We start from the raw sequence: 26298 nt of genomic DNA, 5'->3' as shown, positions 1-26298 counted from the left end.
AACTAAAATAGTTTTCGAAATATTAATAATTATTTTTTTTTGATCCGACAAAAATTTTCTTATGACACTTCAGCTGAGAGAAAAGTTTAATTAAATATCAGTAGTATGTATAAACCAATTCAAGTTAGACAAAAAAAATTTACGAAAAAGTTTAAGATAAAAAATTTTCTTTTGTTTTTTAATTTTACTCTTAACAAAGTAGAATGGGAAGTTTTGAGTCAAACATCGACTGAAAATTATAATTCTTGACTTTAGAGATATTTTTGTCTGATTAATACTTTTTTATAGTAGCACTATACTAATTAAATACGCTTTTCTTTGAAACATTTTTCACCCATCTGTATGTTCGTCTGACCAAACACTTTTTATTCTACTGGTTTTTAAATAAAACCTGTTTAAATGTTATTTTTATTAATGTTTGACCAAAAAGCGACTTTACTACTTAAAGTCAAACAACTCTCACTTGTGGGAAAAAAATACTTCAGTCTAAAACAAAAAAATTAGGATATTTTTTTTATGTCAAATTTGCTTAAACTACCACAAGTAGTATAAAAAATATTTAAGTCAGACAGGCAAGATAATACTTAACTAAAACTGTGTTTCAGAAATTTCTATTGATTTTCGAGTTTGTCTGACTAAATCTCTTTTACACTACTGCTAATCAAAAACGAACTATTTACTTATTAAATATTCTATCGTCTCTATCCGTCTGACCAAAGTCTGTTTACTTTACTGAAATCTAAATAAAACTTTGATTGGACAGGAATAATTAAATATGCTTTTACTACTAAAAATAACATAAACTTTATTTGTTCCTGTTATTTTTCATTGCTATTATATATAAATATAAATATATTCTATATAAATCAAACAAATTTAAGTTACAAAAAAATATAATATTTTTCTCATGAGACTAAAACTAAAAGGGAAAAATATTTGCAATTTCTTTGTGAGAAAATAAATAAAATGTTTTATAGAAAATTTTGTATTTAGAGTTTTTTTCCAAAGTACTAAAACCAAAGCACTAAAACCTGTGACATTTCAAAAAAATATTACCCTTTCTTATAAATACATTTACTCGTATTTGTCAAGGAAAATGTTCAATTTAAGTCTAGAATACTGTCCAGCTTTAAAAAAGCACAATATATATGTAGTGTTCTTTTATCGTTCAAGAATAAAAATACTACAATAGTTACTTCATTTTTTATTCATCTACTCTAATCGGACAATATCGTAAATTATCTCCAAGTCCACTGAAAATGAATGTTCCACTCTCTTAAAGAACATAATTTTTCTTTTGTTTCAGAACTTTTATTATACACTTCCATAAATACTTGTATATTTAAATATAAATATATAAACATAATTTAATTTCAAAATAAAATATATAAAAATTAAATAATAAATAAATACTAATAGAATAAATAATAAAAATTAAAAATAAATAAAATAAAAAAACCACATTTATACATAAATTATTGCATCTTTTCCAAGGGTATAAATTTCAAAGATTCTATCTCAACATTTTCCCCGCAGATGCTGTTGCAATTCATAAAATTATTCAATGAAAGCACAGGAATCCACTGTCGGTAAAATTGCTACCTCTAGCTTATTATGGTCGATAAATGAAAGCTTTTCAAGCTCGCACAAAACTGTCGATAAATCACCATTCAAAGATAAGAAACTTCTCCAAGATTTCTACAATTTTTATCACCATTTTTTTAATTAACATACAAAAAAAATTTTTTTAAATAAAAATTCATTTTTTTTTCCTTTTAATTAAACAAAAGTAAAATCACAAAAAGGGAACTATTAAATTCTCCCAATTATTTTGAAATCAATCATATATAACAATGAAATAACCAATATCATATTGCAAATAATTTCATATGTTTCCCGTCGCTTTTATGTGTAAATTGCTTTGCAATTATTCATTAAATAATAAACTTTTCAAAGGATTTTCTCTTTTTATTTAAATTCACAACTCTCAATTTGTATTTTTATGTTATTTTCCATGACTATTTGTCAGATCAAAACGAAATATGTTTTGTATAAATAAAAATGAGGATTCTCTGCTTTCAAAAAAAAATCCGATATAAAAATGATAAATTTTTTTTTTTAATATTGAAGTAAGAGATACTTTTTTATTTTAATATTCTAATAATAATGAAGAAAAAAAATCTATAAATCAATTAATTGAAAGAAGAAAAAAACCATCAAAGAAATGTTCTACATACATTAATGATTTAGTTCAAAGAATGTTAATATTTTGAATTTTATTTTGCTTTTATAAAAAACAATAAACTGTGTATTTTTATAAAAGATGTTTACAAATAATGTATATTAAATATATTTTTAAACAGAATTTATAAATTTTAATTATAAACAATTATAAAATTAATACAAATATATTTATATATAAAATAAATTTTAGTAAATTTATAAATTAGATATAATTAAATTGTAAATTATTAAAATTCAAAGAAATTTTAAAGAATGGAGGTAATATTTGAAACTAGAACAATTTTTAATAAAAGCATAAAATGAAAATATTCGAATTAAGAAAATTGATATCTATTGATTGGCGAATATTTACGTAATTCGAAAAGTGCCTATAACATACGTATCAATTCTTATTGATGAGAGAGAAAAGTAAATGACATCTGAAAACTTATACACTGCAACGAAAACAAGGGAAACTTTAGTTATTTGTTTTCATTTCCTATTCCCCCCCTCCCTTTCTCGTCGTGTTATACATTAGGGCAAAAAATTTTCCAATATCCAGATAAATTCTCTTGAGATTCTTATTCCCTCATGAAATCTATATGTCGTTAAATTTTAAGATTGATTCCGAATTTCTTATATATAAACTCACCAAATCTCAAACTCACTTCAATCTTGTAATTTATTTTTCAGATGTGTGTATATATATATACGATTTCTATAAACAAAAAATTATTATTAATGAAGCAAAAATATATCGAACTGAAAACATAAATCATGTTTTGAAAACTAAAAATAGATGAAAAAAATCAAATTCCGAGGAAAGGTATATTTTTATTTTCCAGTGCAAATAGAAATTTATTTGGTAGAAATAAAATTTTTAAGTTAAAGATGGAATATCCAACTGAGAGAATTTTTGAAACATTGGAAAAAATAAGAAATCGAATCTTCAACTCGTAGAATGTTTAAAACATTGAAAATCTAAAACCTCGAATCTCTAGATTCGTAGAATGATCAACATCGAACCTCTAAGTAGTATAAACAAATTTTGGTCAGGCGACAAAGAAATAGACAATTCTAGTAACAAATAATGCTTTACCTTTTTTGTAGAAATAATATTTATTGTAAGTAGTACAAATAAAAAGTTTACCAGACAGACATGTAAACTATATTAAATCCTTGTAATAATACTTTTTTCTGTACGACTGAACCGTTTCCCTACTACTATGTGTTTAAGAAAGTCCATTTCGATATAAGTAATCTAATCAAATTTTGATCAGACTCCAGAGAGATAAACAATGTTTGTAACAAAAAATACTTTTCATAATAAGTAGTATAAAGAAATCGTTGATCAGACATACAAAAAAAAACAAAACAAAAAAATCATTATTGAAATTTTTCATGATTTTCGTGATAGTCTGACTAAATCTCTCTTATACTACTGATTACTCTACTGATACATAAATCAAACCTTGATTAAACTAGAATAATAACATGCGAGTCTGGCTAAAAAATACTTTTACTACAAAAATTAACATAATTTATTTTTTCGGTTCCCATTTTTTTGTACTTTAAATATTTTTTCACACTTTTTATAAATTACATCAGAAAGAAATATTAAAAGTACAAATATATATAATTGTTAAATTGGTATCAGACACAAAAAATAGACAATTATATTAAAAAATACAGCTTTTGCTTTCTCATAGACTAGGTCTTTATTACAAGTAGTGTACAAAAATTTAAAAAAAAACTATTTAAAATTATTTTAATTTTCCTTCTTACCGTCTGACTAAAGTTTATTTCTACAATTCTACTACTATTGTTGAAAAAATCTCATTTATATATATAAGTAGTGTAAACAGATTTTAGTCAGACACATTTTTTCTTAACAAAATAAATAATTAATACAAATTTTCTATTCTTTATATCCATAAAAGTTCTAATTTTAAAAAAAGTAGGTTAACAAAAATGAACAAACAAAAAAATGAGATTATAAATTAAAGAATCCCTTTTTATTAAAAAAAACATCCCTTTTTGAAATTCAAAACTCTTAGTTTCAAAACTTGAAAAGTATAAAATTTCAAAGAAGCGTCGTCCTCTCTAAGTAAGTCAAGTATAATATTTAATTCTCCACGTGAAATTCGACTCCGAAAAAAAGGGCTTAGATATTACATTTATATTTTTAATTTCTTAATAATACAAGGACTCCACAAAAGGCTCATCATTAAATACACTCTATTAATTTATTGATGAGGGTTCTAAAAGTATCCAATTACAGATGGCTTAAAGATAGCTGTCTTTTATCAGGTGGGAAATCGTATCTTTTGTTAACAAAATCCGTGCTAAAGTTACTCTCTGCTCATTTTCTGATTTTAGATAAATCCCCAACATATAAGATAAGACATGAGAATTTAATGGATCATCACTTTCACGATCCTATCTTCTAAAATATCTTCCGTCTTCTCGAATATCAATCATACAAATACAGAGCCAAAACTTGTTTATTAATTTTTTCTATTTCATACTATATATTTATTTTATTTCATATTCTATACGAAACAATTTTTATTCTATACTATATATTTATTCCATTTCATATACTACAATATGTAATTTTTATTCTATACTATATTAATTCTATTTCATATTTTATATTGTATATATAATTTTTATTCTCTACTTTATTTATTCTATTCCATATATTCAATACTATACAATTTTTAATCTTTACTATATACAGTCTATGCAATATTATTATATTCCATATTTTAGTAAAGAATTTGTTACTAGAATTATCTATTACTCTGATGCCTCACCAATTTTGTTTACACTACTTGATTATTATCTATCTATTAAATATTTACTTGAATCAAATAATTTTTATTTGTGTCAATTAAATATTATTTGCTTCAAATACTATTTAATTGATCTGAATAAAAATTATTTGATTCAAATAAATATTTACTTCACCAGTAGTAAAAATCATTTTAGTCAGACAGAAAAAGAATTATTATAAGGATTTCAAATGCAGTTTTCGAGTCTGTCTGACTAAAATCGGTTTATACTACTTATAATTTAAAAATCATTTTTTGTTACAAAAATTGTCCTTTTCTCTGGTGTCTGACTAAAATAGGTTTATACTACTTATAATTTAAAAATCATTTTTTGTTACAAAAATTGTCCTTTTCTCTGGTGTCTGACTAAACTTTCTTTACACTACTTATGTGTAAATGAATTCTTTCTTCAACAATAGTAGATTGTTTTTTATTTTAGCAGTAGTATAAGAGAGATTTAGTCAGACTATCACAAAAATCAAGAAAAATTCCAAAAAATATATTTTTTATGTTTTCGCGTATGTCTGACTAAAGTCTTGTTTATACTACTTACAATGAAAAGCATGTTTAGTTACTAAAATTGTCTGACTAAAATATGCTCATACTACTTATAATAAAAATTGTTATTTGTTACTAAAATCCACTTTCTCTCTGAAGTCTGACTAAATCTTTTTCACACTACTTACATGCAAACTAACAACAATTTTCGCTGCTAACTTCTTACTACCTTTTTTAAATAAAATTAGAATTTTAAAAATAATAGAATTTAAAAATTTTTCTAATTTAAATTTTTGTTAAAAACACTAAAAAAATTCAATTTTGGAGAAATTTCAAGTAATTGCAGAAATTCAATTATTTTCGAAAAAAATAAAATTCTTCTTATAAAATTCAACTAGGTATGTTTAAAATTTGAAAAAAAAATTCTTGTAAAAATTCCAATTATCTTTATAAATAACAAAATTCTTCTCCAAAATTCAATTATTTTCATAAATGTCAAAAAAATTCTTGTCCTAATTTCAATTATTTTCAAAAATAAAATGCATTTTCTAATTTTAATGATTTTTAATATCGACTATTTTAATAAAATTTCCCAAAGAGAATTCAATTATTTAAAAAAATTTTAATAACATTGTATGCAAACATTTAATTATTTTTATAAATAATAAAAATTTCACAGGAATTCTCAATTATTCTCAAAAAAATAAAAGTTTTTTAAGGAATTCAATTATTATTTTCATAAAAAATAATTTAAAATTCTAGAAAATAATAATTGATTTAAAATGATAAAAATAATTTTGATGAAGTTACAGTAATAATATTCTTATAATATAAAATAATGATTTTTATTACTTGGTCATCTTTAATTGTTATAAAACATGAAGATATTCTTCATGTTTTACAACAATTTTTTATAAGTTGGTTAATTTCAAAAATGTTTGAATTTAAAATTTTTGAATGTCATAATTCCTCTGTTAAATTCTGTTCTAAAAATAAGATTAAAAATAGAAATTGTGCAAATATTTTTCTTCTTTTTCTAAAACAAAATAATAATTTTGTTAGAAAAATTGTGATTCATAAACAAAAATAATGCAAAATAAATAAATTTTCTATTTCTTAATCACAGTTGTTTAACAATTTTCTAATTTTGTTTAGAAGTAAGGAACAAAAATCTGCATAATTTCAATTTGACAAAACATAATATTTAACAAAATTTTAGTCTTTTAATAAGAAGAAGTGAAAAAAATCTGATGATTTCTATTTGTCATTACAATTTTGAATTGATTATAATATAAAAATAATTATAATATAATAATAAAATATACAATCTATCTAAAGATAACAAAAAACAAAAGTATAAACAAAAAACAACTTCAGAGTGTGAGGGACAGAAAAAGTGAATGAATGAAAGAACATTCAAATTATTATAGTTAATTAATAAATTAATTACATGTAAATGATTTTTATTTAATAATAGTAGTAGAAAAAAATGTTATATATAAATAAAAATAAAACTGCATATTATTTTTAAATAAACGAAATATTTCATACAATTTCAAATATTTGATATTTCATATTATTATTCTTTTTTTCTCAAGATATTCATTCATTCTTCTCTTGCATATCTTAGAAAAAAATAGGGAGTGGGAGGGAGGGAGGGCAACATTCATATTTTGTGGATGCGGGTGGATAACTATGTAGGTAATAGATGGTTTCAAGTGATCGCATATTTCAAGCATTACTTTTCAACTCGATATATCTACTAAAGGAACGCGATGCATGACTTTTTGAATGCGGGCCAATATTAAAGAAATGCATCACGTATCAAATATATTCTTAAGCATGAACATTGAATACTGAATATCCTTTCATAGAACTCGTCGAATGGACTATTATTGTACAAAGAAGCAGATACTTTAATATAGATCGTCGATCAAGTTTTTTCATTCCTCGAAATCAAAAAAGAATTTACCACACAAATTTTAACGATGCAAAAAAAAAATAAAACAAAATCAAGTTTCTCTACCCATTAAAATCTCGAATTTCTAATTTTTTTATTCAATTATTCCAATTTTTCTTCAAACATAAATAATAAAAAATATTTTAATAAAAAAAAATTTAGACAAAAGTAAAATAAAAGAAAATTAATTTAAATAAAAAAGGACTTCTAAAAATGAAAAATTTCCGTCCTGGCAAAAAAACATCCATTCAATAAGAAAAATAAAAAAAAAATGTGTGCGAATTTTAATTTAGATAAATTATTTATACAAAAAATGCCATGCAGTTAACTTAAAAGTATCAATTTACAACGATACAAAAAATACGGATGAAATCAAAAATTGATTCAAATTTTCATCATCAATTTGATCCACTTCAATGTCAATTTGATACTTTCAAGAAAACTGTCAGATAAAAATACATTCCGTGTTCGATAAGAAAATATTTTACTAAGAAAAAAATAATTGACAATTTTTCCTCTAGTTTATTTTGTGTAACATTATAACGAGTGCAATTAATTTTCAAAAAAAGAAAATACAAAAAAAAAGGAAATTCATTAAGAACACTTCGCGTTGTAGAAAAAAAATTCAATTGCAGGTTTGTCATAAAATGAGTAACGTGAGTTTTCTTGTTGAAACGTGTGTAGGTGTACAATTTATCATTTTTGCTAACGACAATAAGCAGGCGTACCTGTTGTGCATTTTATATTCACTTCTTTTCCGGCGGCTGTCCGAGATAGTTAAAATGTACAAAGTTTGTTCATTCTAAGCATGTATACATATTTCATGTTACGAGAATTTAAGGAAGCGAATTATAATTGTCTCCCTGTCCTCCATGTGTCACCTATATATTCACTATAGGTAAATGTATGTACAAAATTGTAAATATTCATGTAGCAAAAAAAAAATATATTTTCATTTTACGGCAGAAAAGTCGCGAAAATATTTTATAAACTTTGTGGTTTAATTTTGTTTCCGTTCGCTTGAAAATAAAATAAAAAAAGAAACTAAAGTATTAAAATGATGCAAACTGTGTTTGAAAAAAAAAATTCTATCCATTAATGGATTGAAGATTAAACCATCAAATAACGGTGAAATAAATTTTAATGTTGGCATAAAAAATGCACGCTAAAAACTATTTTCGGTTCGAGAACACTAGTCGAGTATTTAAAAAGGAGAATGTTTGCAAACGATTCGTTTTATCTTTTTATATTCGCACAAAGAAATTAGAAAAATTCAGTAAAAAATTGTATAAAAATAAATTATTATTTTTTTAATTTTTAATTATTTTATTTCATTATTATTTTCCTTAAACTATTTTTTTTTATTTTTTCTGACTAAATTTTTCCCTACTAATATATTTCTTCGATTCTTTATTTATATTTGTTTATTTATCTGTCTAAATTCTTTATTATTAAAATGTTTGTTCCTCTTGAACGTTGAACGTATTTTTAATTTTTCATCAGTAAGAAAATTTTTAGTCTGTAATTTTGATATTTAAATCCAAAAATTATTACGAGTAAAAAAAAAACAAAATACAAAAACAAAAAAACAATTTTAAAAAATGACAAAATGAACAATCAAACAAAAATTATGAATTAAAAAATAAATGCAATACTCTAAACATTTTTATTGACCATGAAAGATAATTATAGAAAAAGAACTAATCTTCATAATACATTTTTTCTACTTCACAAAAGAAAATATTTGTAAAATAAATATAAATAAGGGTGGTATTTATATTTCAAAAGAGAAATATTAACAATTCAAGCTCTAACATCTTTTTCCGCTTCCCCCAGGCTCATCAATTTCAATGTGCGTGCAAACTTTATACATCATCCATGTCCTATTTTATATCTTTCTTCTTAAAAGGAAATTTTCCAGAAAAATATTTTTCATTTATAAATATTAACATAAATATTTACCCTAAAATATATATTTGCATTACTTCATTTACATTACTTAAAAATTTTAAGTGACAAAAAATAAATAAAACTCTAAATTACTAAATTCTCCATTCCTTTCCTCTTAATAAAACATTTTCATTTGAAAAAAAATTTTTTTTTTGCAGAAAAATATTTCGGTGTATATATATTTTTTTTATTTATACTAATTAAGTTCCTACTGCAGGATATGAGCTTTCTACTCTTCTAGCCTAATCCCTTCCGTAAAATGCAGAGCAAAAATGATAAACTGCTGTGGACTTTTCGAGGCACACATTCCTCTTAGTGTGCATAATGAAGATGGATTAAAACCGCACATAAAATTTTCTAAAGGCATATTAAAACACTGGAGAAACTGAAAAATTTAATGCGAACAATATGATGCGCGCCCATGAAGAATCCAGTGAAAATGACCAACAAATTTAACTGAAAAAGCTTTTAATAAGAGCAATTTAAGGGTCGAGTGAAATTCAATTCTTTCCAGAAATAATGAGTTCAATTAAAAGCTTTATAAAATTTCTTCCATTTTATTATTTCAAATAAATTTGAATTAATTAGAAAATACTTTCCATCCGTAAATCAAAACAATTCTCGAAATTCAAATATTTTCAAATTCAAAACATAAGAAGAAATTTATATTTTAAATTATAAAGATATTTCAAATTAAAAACATTTTAAATAAAAAAAAAATATTAAAAATTAAAAATTAAAAATACAAAAAGAATTAAAAATATAAAAATATAGAAAATAATTAAAAATATGTTAAAAACTAACAGTAAAAATAACATTACAAAAAATTAGAAATACATTCTCTGTGTTTGAATACTATCGCAGAAACCTATGAAAACGAGGGTAAACTTTTTTTCTATCATGTCAGTTAAATGAAAATTTGTTGTTCGGAAAACAAAAGGAAAACTTTACGTCTAGTCTGATATGAGTTTTTAGCGAGAGAGGCAGAAAAAAAAGTTTTACTTCCTTCTTTCATATTTTTTTTTTGCCTTTTTTTCTTTTTTCTTTTTTTTTTTTTTTTTTTTTGATGGAACATTTTAAAGTTTACAGAAATGAAAGATAATATAACAAAAATATTAAGCGAGAGACGGCAATCATGCAAAACAATGTAAAGTCTTAATAAAACCTAGAGTCCAATGGAATTAAACTTGCAGAAACAAAAGCTCTCTTTCCCTAAGTTTAAGAGCCTCTCAACTGCGCTCTTAGTACCTATTCAACTTGCAGATTCCTTATTCACTTAATGAAAGCTAAATGAACTAAAATATAAGTACAATATATTCTCTTGATACTGATATTTTCCCCCTTTTTAATAATAGAAAATGAAGGTTTTAAAATATAATTCTCTCTTCCAACAAAAGCAATATAAAAAATATTCAAATTCCACTTTATCATATTCTCTTGTTTATTTCATATTAAATGACATTTTTCTAAATATTCAAAAATTTGTTTAAATTTTATCTTCAATATTTTTATTTTCTCTACAGAAACAGAATTTAAACAATTTTCCAAAAATTCAAAAGAAGACTTTTCATTTGAGATTTTTAACAATTATTTTAAATACTGCGCGCGTACAAAATAATTTAAAAGAATAATATCAATAAATAATAAGAATAAGTAATAATAATAGTAGTAATAAATAATGAAATAATAATTATTTATTTTTTTAACAAATAATCTTAAGAGAAAAATAATAAATTAACAGAGAAAAACTGAAATTTCTCTTTCACTCTCATTTCTTCTTTGCGCTTGCGCTCTGCTTTTTCTTGGTAAGCATCAATTGCCACACAAAAGATATTTTTTTTTTTATTAAAATTATAAAAACTTTTAAAATTTTATTTTAAACATTTCAATTAAAAAATCCAATAAATTTCGATAAAAAATTTCTTTAAATTTCATTTAAAGAACTCAATAAACTTTATTTTAAAAACTCAGTAAGTTTTATTTAAAAAAAATCAATAAATTTCGTTTATAAAGAATTCAATCAATTTTGCTCAAAAAAATTCATAAATTTTATTTTAAAAATTAAATAAATTTTCTTTTAAAAGAACTCAATAAATTTAATTTAAAAAAACAATCGATTCTGTTTAAAAATTTTTATAAATTTCCTTTGGAAAAAAACTCAATAAATTTCGTTTAAAATAATAAATAAATTTCGTTTAAAGTAATAAATAAATTTCGTTTAAAATTAACTATAATAATCTTCGTATTTCATTCTTTCATTCTGTCTGTCCACACTTTGAAGTTAATTTTTGTGGATGCTTTTGTTTTGTTTTCTTTAAAAAATATTGTTTGACAAATCGAAATCAGGTATTTTTTCATGATTTATAATAAAATAATATTTAAAATTAGAAAATTAGAAAATTTTTAAAAATTATGATTAAGAAATAAATTTTGTTTATTATATGCTTTTTTCTATAACAAATTTCGTTTGACTGATCTAAATTATGCAAATTTTTCTCCTTTTTATTTATAAAAAATAGAAAATTGTTAATTCTTAAAAAATTATGATTAAGAAAAAGGAAATATACCCATTTTATGATTAATTTTTATTCCTCAAGCATCATTTCTATATTTCTTAATTACAATTGTTTTAATAAAATTCAAAGTTTTTTAAAAATAAAAGAAGAAAATGTTTATAAATTCTATTTGTCAATTACAAATTCTCATTGAAAATGAAAATTTTTGTATTTTTAGAAAATAAAGGAAAAAATTTTACTCAAAATAATGTTCTGTTACATTTACTTACGAATTTATTTCACTGTAAAATTATTCGAAAACATCAAAAACTTCTTTATTTAAATAATTATTTAATTATTATTATTTTTCCACAGGAATTAAAATATTCAAAAATTTCAAATTCAAACCTTTTTTAAATTAAACAACTTATAAAAGTATTGTTATAAAACATGAAAAAATCGATTGCTCCGAGTCGAAGATTCGGAGTGATCGGTTTCTTCATGTTTTATAACAATTAAATATGACCGAGTGATAAAATTATTATTTTATATTATAAGAATATTTTTTTATTTATTTTTTTTTATATTTTTATTTATAAAGATAATAAAAATTTTGACCAGAATTTTCTTTTATATTTTTTAACATAATTTAATTTTATTTGTACTTTCGAAAATAATTGATTTTCTGCAATTATTTATAATTTTTGTGAAATTCAATTTTTTAGAGTTTTTAACAGAAATTTGAATTGAAAATTTTTAAATTCTATTATTTTTAAAGTTGTTAAATTTATTTTAAAAAATAAGTAAGAATGTAGCCGGGCGCTTTAGCGCGCTTATTGTTGCTAGTACTAAATAAATTTCGTTTGAAAATGCTACATAAATTTCGTTTAAAATACTAAATGAATTTTATTTAAAAAAAATTCACTTTTTAAAACTATCAAAAAGTAGAATTATTTTTAAAAATTCAAAAAGTATTTTCACTGCTCATTGTACAAAAAATTTTTCCTTTCACAGTGGTGTAAAATTTATTCAAAATAGTATAAAGCATTTTTTTCTCATTCATATCTTTGTACATATTGATGCATGCAATTAAAAAGCGCAATTAAAAAAGAAAAGAAAACCAAACTCATTCAAATATATGGGTTATTTCAAAATGCATTGAAACGCTAAAATCTGTCTGAAAAATCTGATTTTCAGGTTACGTTGCCTGTGAATAAGAGAATTGCGCGGTAGCAATGTACGATCATTCACTATTGTGGGTGGAAAGAGAGAGAGAGTGAGAGAGAGGGGAAGAGGAGTTGATCCATTTTCCAGGACGCTAGTGTTATGGAGACGCGATGCCTCAGTGGCTTCTCTGACACTGAGTCGCGCGCGTTGTATACTCAGGAAAAGGGACGCTCAACCATGACGCGTAAAAATGGACAAACTAATCATTTTAAGGAACACTAATCACTATCTAAAAATTCGGTAAATTTAGTAAACAAATTTAAAAAAATTATTACAACCGGTAAAAAATTTTTTTGTTTGATTAAAATTAAAATTATCCATTTTCTTTAATTTAAATTTTCAATTTTTACAATTTTAATCAAATTTTCAATTTTTACAATTTTAATCAAATTTTCAATTTTTTAAAATTTAAATTCAAATTTTCAATTTTGGTTAATTTAAATTAAATTTTTAGTTTTGTTTAATTTAAATTAAATTTTCAGTTCTGTTTAATTTAAACTCAAATTTTCAATTTTGTTAAATTTAGATTTCAATTTTGTTTAATTAAATTAATTTTTCAATTTTGGTCAGTTTAAATTCATATTTTCCATTTTGTTTAAATTTAAATTAAATTTTCTGTTTTGTTTAATTTAAATATTAATTAAAAACTTTGTTTAATTTAGATTTCAATTTTCAATTTTTTTCAATTAAATTTTCAATTTTGTCTAACTTAAAATTTCCATTTTTTTTTACTTTTAAACGTACGAAGAAATTTTTTTTCTAATTCGTTTATTAATCAAAAAATTAAATGAACCATTTTTTTGACTCCATTTTTGACTATTATTCAAGTACGAAAAATTTTTTGTAAATTGTTTTAATTTGAGAACTTTAACTCTGTATTACTGTTCTCTCTCTCCCTAAAGATTAATCATAGTAAGTGGTTAATAATTGAGTGATAATTGTCCATTGTCATAAACAACTTTTACTATTAATCATTTATTATTATTAATTATTCATTTCTATTCATAATTTAATTACCAACTTACAAAGTATCATATATTGAGACGTCAGTTCTAAATTAATATAGATTTACATTATTTATACTTAAAACGTTTTCTTACTATTTCTACTTAATATATTTTTTATCATTATAAAATTATAAATACAATGAATTAAAATTAATAAATAGTATTAATGTTAAAAAATCCATTAAGTAGAAATAGTAATATTAGTAAATTAATTTTCAAATAAAATAGTAAATCACAATATTAACTAAATTATATTTTAATTAAAAATATTCTAAACTATAATAATAATAATAATAATCCCAAAAATAACGCTACGCAATTAAATTTTTAAATTACGGTTAAATTATCAAAAATCAGAGAAAATTTCAGAAAAATTTTAATCAGACATAAAAGTTTGATGCACCAATAAAAAACAAGTATCATAAAAAAAATTACGGCGAGAATTATGTAAGAACAAGACAAATAATTAATTTTCGATTCGATCATGAAAGAAAAATCGACTTTATGAAAATAAAAAGAATTGGAAAGTCCGTAAAAATAAATACAGGCACCTCGCGCAACAGCTGCTTAGGAAAGCAAACTAAATTTATGATTCAAAAGGCGCTCGTAAATCAGTCCAAGCTGTTATACTGTGAACGACAATTTTTTGTAGTATAAACTTCAAAACCAGTACTTAGCAAAAAAAAACAAACTATTAATCGCGATATTTGCGCTAATTTTTTTGCTTCTATGGAAAATATGTGCCAAAATTTTAACAGAGTCCCAAAAAAAATTGGTTATGGTTCAAAGAAAAGTTTCCAAGAATTTTCTTTTCAAATAATATTTTTTATAAAATAGCATTCACGAAATAAAATTAAAAATAAAATAAAATTTTAAACTAAATAGTATTTTTTCGAAAATACTATTTCTTATAAAACAGTATTTTTTACAAAATAAAATTTTATACAAATTAGTATGTTTTCAAAATGATATTTTGTAAAAAAATAATATTTTTCTTAAATACTATTTTATTTTCTATTATTAGTATTTTTTTCAATATAGTAATTTTCTCAAAATAATATTTTTTAGAAAATAATTGTTTACCTAAAATACTTGTTTATGCAAAATACTTTTTTATTTATATTAGAAAAAACTATTTTATTTTTAAAATACATTCATTTTTTTTACAAAATAGTATTTTTCTCGAAAAATTTTTCCCATAAAATACTTTATACCAAATATTATTTTAGTTTATATTAATAGTATTTTTTCCAAAATATTATTTTATGCAAAACACTATTTTGTTTTACTATTAGTACCTATTTTTCAAAAAAAAAAATTTACAAAATACTATTTTACAAACTAATATTAATACCAAAATAGAATTTTTGAGCAAATAGTATTTTGTCAGAAAAAATACTTTTTTACAGAAAAGAGTCTTTATTTCCGTCATCGGAATCAGTGAAAGTTAATTAAAAAATATCAGTAAAATTTGACTGACAACAGTAACTCTACTTTCTTGATTTCATTTAATAAAATTTCACTGAAAATCAGTAAGAAATAATAAAGTTACCTGTCAATTTTTTCTGATTCTACAGTTAAAAAAAATCAGTGGTGTACATTGAAAATTACAGTTATTTTTAAATTAAAAAATCGTTCAAAACTGACTGACAATTTGATCACATTAAATTAATTTTCAGTCAAATTTAACTGACTCTGAGGATTAATTAAAATTTTAAAACTAATAGAATAACTGAAAATCGGTCAATTTTAACTGATTTCACCTTTTTGACAGCAAAAAATGTTTTTTAAAACAAAAAAAATATTTTCATTTACAAATATATCATAATATAGTGAAAAAATTAAATATATTTCGCTTCTCTTCAAGTACTTTTATAAAAAAAAAATGTCAGTAAATTTATGTCTCAGTAAAAATCACGCAGAATTATCATCAGTCAAAAATTATGAATAAATCCCTTAAAAACCAAGACAATAAATAAATTTCTTACAGCAATTCTTGCAGTTAATAAAAATTTTAACAATTCATATTTATACGAATTGAAAATTATTATTTTAATGAATATACTCATTTGGAAAATTTATAGAATTCTGTATTGAGCTTATTGGAAATATGAATAATACAGTTGATGCAAAATTAAATACGACACTTTTTCTTTTAACTATTTTTAAATAATTTTTAATTTATTGAAATTTACTGCTCCCATTTTATGTCAATTTCATTTAATATATTATTATCATTAATTTCAACTGATTTTCCTCACATTTCATATTATATTTTATATTTTACTTTATATTTTATATTTTATTTTACATTTTATTTTATATTTTATTTTAAATTTTACTTTCTATTTTATTTTTTTCATTTTATATTTTATCTTTTCAATATTTTACAATTAGACAATTGCGAATCAAAAGATAAAAATTAATTAAAAATGCATAGAAATTCCCTGTGCAAAAAGAAACGATGTTAAAAATTGTCTTCTTGGAAATAAATGTCAAGAGGCGTCAAGTAATGGAAAAAAAGTTCCCAATTCAATGTAAATCGAGGAGTGTAATCGATATTCAATAGATGCCTAAATCGGAGGATGAATATTCGGTTTTTCAAACCAAAATGAATATTTTATAATCTACACACTGTGTTCTACTCAATAATCCATTTCACGATTAATAAAAGTATTTAAAAGAAAATAAACATTTTGCAATAATGCAAAAAATTTGAAAGTAAAAATTAATATTTACAAAAGTTTTTTTTTTACATTCAACACGATTTGAGTAAATAGTATAAAAATTTTCACCAAACAAACTCTTTTTCCATTCTTCAATAAGCCACTTTTAGTTTATTTTATGTATTCAGATGAACAAACGGTGATGAAAATTTATCAAAAAATTTTCTATAATAGCACCAAAATAAAGGAAAAATGAAATAATATTTTTTGATAAGTGGAAAAAAGGAGAAAAATTAGACATTTTTTTTCATTTCTCTCTCTCTCTCTCTCTCTTTCTCTATTTTATAATTGATATAAGTTTTAGCGAGGTAAAAAAGATCATTCCTTTTTTTCTGCTTTTTTTGCAGTTCTCCTTTTTACGTTTTATCGGCCTAATTTATCTCTGGCTCAGTATCTTCTGACAGCTAAACCCTTCATCATGTTATAGTCGATCTCAGCCATTAAGACACGAAGATGCCTTTTACAATTACTGTGAAAATCTGACAAAAATCTCTTTTTCAACTAGATTTTGAATCAGCTCTTTCCATTTCATTCCATTTCTTATACAGTAAATCAAATTCACTTTTAATTTGCATTTTCTGAACAAGATATTTCGCTCGAAAATTTCTCGCTTTTCGTTTGCATCCTTTTTAATGAAACGAAAAAAAAAATTCGTCTGCGATAAAATATTTTTCCCAATTTGCATGCAGGAAAGTGCATTGAATTTTTTCCTTCCTTCTCCAAAATTGATAAATTTGTAAATATACACGAATGCATGAAATACATGAAATGGATCAAATTAAAACTTGATAATATTTAAATCACCCGTAATTCTAAAATAGAAAAAATTAACTTTTTTTTCAAAAAAAAAAGGTTACAAAGGAAAAGACTACGTTTAACAGTTTCGAAAAGAATTTCTAAACTTCTCGGAAATTAAACTTTTTTTTATCATTGATTATAAAGTTTACTTCTTTTTGACAAAGTTTCCCCAAGATTTCTTGTACAAAAGTTTAGAATTTTCTTATACTCTCAACATTTTCCTTTTTATTCTCTAATGGTTAAATATTTCAGTGACATAAATTTATCATTTTTTCCCTTCACATTTTCTTTGTCATCAGCAATATAATTACTAAAGTGAAAAAAATTTTTCAAAGCAAATAATACGCGACACAATTTTTTTTCTTTTTTTATTTCCACGCCACTTTATGAAAATAAATTTCAAAAAAAGTTAATGAAAGTGCAAGCAAAAGAAAAACATTTTCCCCTGCGTGTTTAAAACATAAAATTCACACTCTAAAAAATTCAGTAACTTAAATATAAAAATATTTCTTTCCTTTCTATGGAAAATAACGAGAAACATTTCTCGAACAACAGCAAAAAAAAAAAAAATAAATAAAAAGATAAATTCTAATTAATAGCCAATATTGGAAAGACAATCTAAACGAAAGGGGAAGGCAAGAAAAAAATCGTAATTTCTAAAAGTGCAAACTCCCATATGAATGCGTTTTAATAAAAATTGATTGAAAGAATTCTGGTGGAATTTTAAAATTAAACGGATAGTCAAAGAGTGCACATATACAATTCTCACAGAAACTTTATTGACCATTTCAAAAGCATGTAAACCATTGAAATGTAATTGACGCCAAGGCTTTGTATAGTTTGATCACGAGTTCAAAATTCATTTCTAGCTCAATAGCTGCACATGACTTCAACCCTAACAGGCTTCCATGCACGTTTAATTACCCCCCTTCATCGTTCGTGTTGAAATAATAATTAATCCTGATTCTTCTATTCATCACCGCGTGACAGTTTCATTTAAAAATAATTTTTTAAATTCCACGTATATGTGAAAAAAAGACCGCACAAAAAAAACGCATTTTTTTGCTAAAATTATACGAAAAAACTTTTTCAAACAAACGTGAATATTTTAAATTAAAAAGAGAGGAAAATTTTTATTCGTCTAGAAAACATTAAATTTACCACATTACATTCCAAATTTAAATTAAACTCAAAGTTAAATTAAAAAATATTTTTTTATCCAAAATAAAATTCAATTCAAAATTAAATATTAATATTTAAATTTGTTAAAAATAAAATTTTCGTTTATCCAAAACCAAAATTAATTCACAAATTCCACGAAATTCAAAATTACATTAAAATATATTTTTATTTATTAAAAATAAAATTAATTCAAAAATTAAACAAAATTAAAAATTAAATTCCAATATTTTTATTCGTTACAAATAATTAGTTGAAAAATTAAATTATTTTCAGAGATAAAATTCAAATATTTTTATTCTTTGACAATAAAAATTAGCTCAACAATTAAATTCAAATTCAAATATTTTTATTCGCTAAAAATAAAATAAGTTTAAAAATTAAATTCAAATATTTTTATTTGTCAATAATAATAATATTAGTTTAAAAATTAAATTAATTTTAAAATTCAATTAAAAAGAACTTTCGTTTATCCACAATCAGAAAATTAATTCAAAAATTGGACGAAATTCAAAATTATATTCAAATATATTTTCATTTGTTAAAAATAAAATTAATTCAAAAATTAAACGAAACTCTAAATTTTAATACGAATATTTTTATTGCTTAAAAAGAATTAGTTCAAAAACTAAACTAAATTCAGATTCAAAATTAAATTCAACTATTTTTTGTGTGCAAATTAAATTTAATTCAAATATTTTTATTCATTAAAAATTAAATAAAATTAAATTCAATTTTAAATTAAAATTCGTTAAAAATAATGTTAGTTCAAAAATTAAAATTAAATTCAAACTTGAATTAAAAAATTTTCGTTTATCCAAAACCAGAATGAATTTAAAATTACATTAAAATATATTTTTATTTGTTCAAAACAATCTTAATTCAAAGATTAACCGAATTTCAAAATTAAATTCTAATATTTTTCATTTGTTATAGAAATAAAATAAAAAATTAAACGTAATTAAAATATTTTTAGTCGTTAAAAATAAAATTAATTCAAAAATTCAATTTAAATATTTTTATTTGTTCCAAAATAATATTAGTTCAAACATTAAATTAAATGCGAACTTGAATTCAAAAATTTTCGTTTATCCAAAATCAGGAATTTTAATAATAATATTTTTATTCTTTAAAAAGTATTAATTCAAAAACTAAATTAAATTCAGATTCAAAATTAAATTCAACTATTTTTTTCTTTACAAATTTAAAAAATTCAAATATTATTAGGTACCTATTAATTAAAAATTAAATAAAATAAAATTCCAAATAAAATGTAAATTCGTTAAAAATAGTGTTAGTTCAAAAATTAAATTAAATTCAAACATGAATTCGAAAATTTTCGTTTATCCAAAACCAGAATTAATTCAAAAATTGTACGAAATTCAAAATTAAATTTAAATATATTTTTATTTGTTAAAAAAAAATTAGTTCAAAAATTAAAGTATATTAAGAAATAAAATTCCAATATTTTTTATATGCTAAAAATAATATAAAAAATTAAACGTACCTAATTAAAATATTTTTATTCGTCAAAAACAAAATTAGTTCAAAACTTTAATTTAATTCATCAAAAATTGTAATTCGTTAAAAAGTAAAAATAAAAATAAACACCCTCCAAAAAATACTTTCTCTTTGAAGAAGCAAAAGTGACAGAAAATTGAAAAATTAAATGAAAAATGTCACTTATAAAATGCTTGAAAGTGAAAAATATTTTGAAATATGTATATGTTTCTGATGCTCTTGTAAGTGATTCAAGTCAGTTTTCTGTCACACAGTTTCAACCAATTTTAAAACCGCAATGCAAGAAACTGATGAGAATACTTTCAGTAGAAAATCTTGGATTATCTGACGTCTTAAAGGAAAAGAAATCGAGTATTGGAGTGGAAAAAAAAGAGAGAAGGAGAATAAGGGGGTGAGCGATCTTGAAAAGTCTTGCAAACTGAATGGCAGATACATGCACTGAAAAAAGAAAAAAAAATGGGGAGAGAGATAAAAAAAAGTGAACGCAAGAGAGAAAGAGAGAGAGTGAGAAAGACTTGTGGAAATTCATATATATGAACGCCTTTAAGGAAATCGACATTAATCGAGATAGTGCAAGCTTTCCACACTTAAAGATTTGTAGCAAAGCTTCTTAAGAAAAACTATCTACTCTTGATCAATCTAAAATGTCCAAATCAATTAAATTCTAAATTTGAGAAAATCGATTTTTTTGGGGGGGAGGGGTAGGAGGAATTCAATTAAATTCGCCTTCTTCGTTTCAACGATTACTACAAGGACAAATTTTTATCGCTTTAATCTATTCTTTTCACTTTTTAAATTCGAATCAGTTAAAATTTCAAGTGATTTATATCTCTGACTGACTTTTCGCTTTCAGATCAGTTAACATTTCCTGATTCGTCAGTAACAATAATAATAATAAAAAAATATAATTATTTTTATTCAACTTCATTCTTTTTTCCCTTTAATTCTTTTGTTTATTATTTATTATTATTTTTTCCATTTTATAATTATAATTAAATTTTTGAAATGAACTTTTTCCACTACAATTCAATTCAAAATTAGAATTATAAAAAAATATTAAAAATAACAAAAATAAACAATAGAAAACAATTACAAAATTTTCTATTTAAAAATAAGTAAATTTCAGCTGATTAAAAAGCAAAAAGTCAGTCACTGATTTGAATGAGTTAAAATTTTAACTGATTGCAATTTTAATTTAGATTATTAATTAATAAATTTAATTAAAATTTTCTAATTTTAATTTTAACTGACTCAAATTTAGAAAAAATATTAATTATTGTTAATAATAATATTAGTATTAGTAACAATTTTTTATAATAAATGAAACTTGTTAAAAATTTAAAAAAGACTTAAAATAATAAAAAAAAAATAATAAATAAAATAAATCAAAATAAATATTTACACTCAAATGAATAATAATAATTTTCAAAATACTCTCTTTTGAATAAGCCAAAAAAAATTTAATTAACATATTTTTATCGTCAACTCCACGTTAGTTAATTAACATTTAATTAAACTTTCCAAACACCAGTAACAATTGATAATATTCATGCAAAGTTAAACTTTTACCAGTGTAAAAGATAAAAAGAAAAATTTTTAAAATGAATAATAAGTCTCTCTATGGAGATATTAAAAACCAAATTGTCAGAAGTTTAAAAAAAATGTTATCATTCTCTTTTTTTTTCTAACTTTAGAGTATTTCTGTGTTTACTTTTTTTTATGATTACTATAAATTCCATACATACTCAAAAACTCGGTTGCAGGTTACAATGTAAAAATAAGTTTATCGGCGAAAAATTTTCTCATAATATAGAAATTTAAAGTTTTGGCAACAAACGTCAACTATTATTGTATAACGCAAATTTGCTTTACGTGTTTTCAAGCCTTTCTGTTTCCGACACTTGAAAGTTATACGATTCAATATATATACATATATACAAATTACACTCTAAAATTTCTAATGTGCACACACTCCACTCGACAAAAATAAAATCATAATTAGACTAATTAAAAAATCTTTTCCCCTATTGTTCCATTTTGCCATTCATGACGAAAATAACTAAAGTTTAGTTACTGTTAAAAGTCACATTTTTCCCGAACAATAAGTAGATAATCTTTCTTTTTCAATCTTTATTTTATTTCACAAATATTTTCCATTTATAAATATTATCAAAAATTTAATTTATTAAAAATTTGATTAAAGTAGCAATTTTATTAGCTATTTTATTACTTTATTGTCTATTTTATAAATTAACTTTGAATTGTATCAATTAATTTTCAATTATAGAAATTAATTTCCGTCTAGATAAATTAATTTACAGTTATATAAATTATTTGTCAATTATATAAATTGACAATTATGTAAACAGTCAAGAATATAAATTGACAATTATGTAAATTATCAACTGTATAAATTGTCAATTAAATAAACTAATTGGCAGTTACATAAAATAATTTTCACTTATATAAATTAATTTACAATCATTAATTTACAATCAAATTAATTAATTTTCAATTCTACCAATTAAATTTTTTTCAATGAATTTATACCTTTTTAACTATATCGACTTTTTATTAATTTTTCAATAAATACGCAAACAGTTTTTAATAAACTATTTTCTATTTTCTTCTTCTTCGTAATTTTTCTTCGTCAATGTCGTTTTTTAGACGAGCATTCGAAATTGAAATTTTCGGAATTTAAATGATATTAAATTAACTCTAACGAATTCGAATAGAAACCCACTAAATAGATTATCTTTCAAACTGCTACATACAATTACAAAGTTCAAACAGCAATCAAAGCATAAAATTCTTACGCTTGGCATCGCTCGATGAGACCTTTGAAGTGGGTTTCTGATTTCAATTTAATGGATAGAAATCAAATTTGAAACATTTAAATATAACAACATATCTAACGGAACTTAACAATTATTACTACAAAAGAATTTCAATTAACTTTAGAGATTTGAAACTTCAAAATTAAAATTGATTTTTAAATCAAAATATTAATAAAAAAATAATTATCAGAAAAAAAGAAAAAATAGAAAAGTGAAATAATAACGTCTATTAATTATTTTCTTGAAAAGAATTTAATTACATTTCGTATTCTTGGAAAAAAATTTTAATTTATTTTCAAATTATCATTATTTATTATTTGCTAATAATCAATTTCTGTTTATGAAAATATTAATTAAAAATAATAAAGTAAAAAAAGTTAATTATTTTTTGTACTAAGGAGAATTTTATTAAATTCTTTGTAACTTTTTACATTCTTCTAAAATTCATTATTTTATTTATTTATTATTTTTAAACTGTTATTATTTATTACTATTTGTTATTGACATTTATTTATAATTATCAAAATATTAATAAAAAATAAAAAAAAATACGTTTGATAAATGATTTAAATTTTATTAGGTTCAAAATTCCTTTTATGTGAAATAAGAGAGTGGAATTTTCAATATTTTATATTGTTGTCAAATAATTTAACAAATACTGACCACAGATAAAGATTTAGTCTTGAAAAAGCCATTGAATGTCTATTATTAAAGAAACCTCTTCAAAATTCTCCTTTAATGTTTTTTATTAGATTTAAGTAGTATTCGTGGCTGTCTCCAGACCGAGAAATCCCACAGAGGATCGTGCACATGTTGCAAAAGTAATTTAAACTTGTGATCGGACTTCCCCTGACTGTTAGAGTAAATCCAACTTGTACCAATGTATAAACGGAATTTTTCAGAAACTAAACTTTCTTGCACTCCATTCATTTTAAATTTGCATTCTTTTTATTAATTTTAGAAGTTCAATAATTAAAAAAAACTAATAAAAGAATAATGAATTTCAAAAATGGATTGAATTAAACCAAATTAAAGGGCCTATAGCGGAGTAAGCATGCAAAATCTGCCCCCACTCAAAAAAATTTGAAATTCTTGTTACATGTTGGCAACATTAAGATAAAATTTCTCACCAAATATTTTTTCAAAAAATGTATTTTTGTAAGAGTTATGGAGGGGGAAAGAAAAATCAAAAATTTGTTTTTTCTCGAAAACCACTAGATCGATTTTAATGAAATTTATATGTGTTTTATAAATTAATAAGAGGAATTTAAAAAAAAAATTCAAAAAATTTTGCCCGAAAAAAACCCCAAAAAAAAAATTTTTTAATTTTCAAAAAAAATTTTTTTGGTCTTATTTTGGAGATACTACTTTGGAATTTGTACAGAAAATTCTCCTAAATGTGTTCTTTTAAGAAATATTTTTGACGATTTTTTTAATTAGGTACCACATAGTTAAAAAAATTAAAATCCTAGGTGGCGCATCATTCTGGCTGAAGCACAATGTATCCAGTAACTGATTATTTTTAAATTTTCTTGAAATTTACTAATTATGCGTTTCTGGGGTCACTCAGTACGAATGTAATATTAAATTTTCAAAATTCAAAATGACTTGGTACATTGTGCTTCAGCCGGAATGAAGCGCCACCTAGGATTTTAATTTTTTTAACTACACTGTAAAAAATTTAGGGAGTTAACGGACTCGGGAGTTGGGAGTGAAATTTTTCGAGTTAAAAATCAACTCCAAAAGAGAGTTAATTTCTAACTCCCTTCATTCAACACCCGCGCAAGTTATTTTTTCCTTGGGGAGTTAGCATTTGGTTGTGAAATTTTAACTCTCTTTATTTAACTCCCTGGCATTAACTCCCCAATGGGTGCGACTTTTATAGACCCCCTGGGGGGAGTTAAAATTTAACTCCCTTTTTTTACAGTGTATGTGGTACCCAATTAAAAAAATCGACAAAAATATTTCTTAAAAGTACACATTTAGGAGAATTTTCTGTAAAAATTCGAAAGTAGTATCTCTAAAATAAGACCAAAAAAATTTTTTTTGAAAATTAAAAAATTTTTTTTTTGAGGTTTTTTTTGGGTTTTTTTCGGTCAAAATTTTTTTAATTTTTTTTTTAAATTCCTCTTATGAATTTATAAAATACATATAAATTTCATTAAAATCGATCCAGTGGTTTTCAAGAAAAAACAAATTTTTGATTTTTCTTTCCCCCTCCATAACTCTTACAAAAATACATTTTTTGAAAAAATATTTGGTGAGAAATTTTATCTTAATGTTGCCAACATGTAACAAGAATTTCAAAGTTTTTTGAGCGGGGGCAGATTTTTCATGCCTACTTCGCTAGGCCCTTTACACTCAATACCCGTGAATAAATACATAAATATTAAAAAATTTTATTTTTTAAATAAAAAAATAGAAAGAATTTTTATTAACTTTTAGTCACTAACTTTTAGTAATTTTTTACTACAAGTTTACTAAAAGAAAATTGTAATTTCCCAAAAGCTAAGGAATTTTCATTAAATTTTACATATTTTTTACCAAAAAAATTAGTAAATTTTCATCAACACTTTAGTAAAAAATAGTGTGACTAGTAAAAAAAAGAATTTATATTTTTACTGATTTTTAGTCATTTTTAACGAATAATTTAGTAAAAAAAATTATAACTATACTAAAATAAACTATAAAACTTCAAACTCTCAGTCATTTTTAACTAAAACTTTAGTTTAATGTAACTACTAAACTAAACTAAAGAATAGAAATTCTTTTGTTAGTTCAGAATCAAAATTTAAACCTTTAGTAATTTTTGACCCAAAAATCAGTACTAAAATTTTAACTACAAATTAAACTATGGATCTTTTTATAACTTCTTTTCATTTTCAACCAAAATTTCAGTAAAAAAAAAACTACGGAACTTTTAGTAATTTTTACTAAAACTGTAGTTAAAATATTGTGACTAATAATTATATGAAAGTATTTTTACAAAGTTTCAGTCATTTCCACTAAAAGTTTAGTAACAGAAAATTGAACCTACTTA

At 22.4% G+C, this 26298-nt stretch overlaps 1 protein-coding gene across 3 annotated transcripts in view; it reads left to right on the top strand.

Moving 5' to 3' along the window:
- The window catches only part of LOC122499927 (metabotropic glutamate receptor 2-like), a 214009-nt gene that overhangs the window by 92920 nt on the left and 94791 nt on the right, over window positions 1-26298 (top strand). The window contains exon 1 of one of the 3 annotated variants that reach the window (XM_043608520.1): window positions 13318-13430. The exons of 1 other annotated variant lie outside the window; for it this stretch is intronic. The gene's annotated coding sequence lies outside the window, so the exon portion shown is untranslated. Of the gene's footprint in view, window positions 1-13317; window positions 13471-26298 lie in introns of those variants that run through there. One more of the 3 variants, XM_043608521.1, reaches the window with a different exon arrangement.

Source organism: Leptopilina heterotoma, unplaced genomic scaffold (assembly GCF_015476425.1).
Source record: "Leptopilina heterotoma isolate Lh14 unplaced genomic scaffold, ASM1547642v1 Lhet_18, whole genome shotgun sequence".
In the NCBI taxonomy this organism is placed as follows: Eukaryota; Metazoa; Arthropoda; class Insecta; order Hymenoptera; family Figitidae; genus Leptopilina; species Leptopilina heterotoma.
The sequence above is the reverse complement of the archived record's forward strand: the minus strand, read 5'-3'. Positions and strand labels throughout refer to the sequence as shown.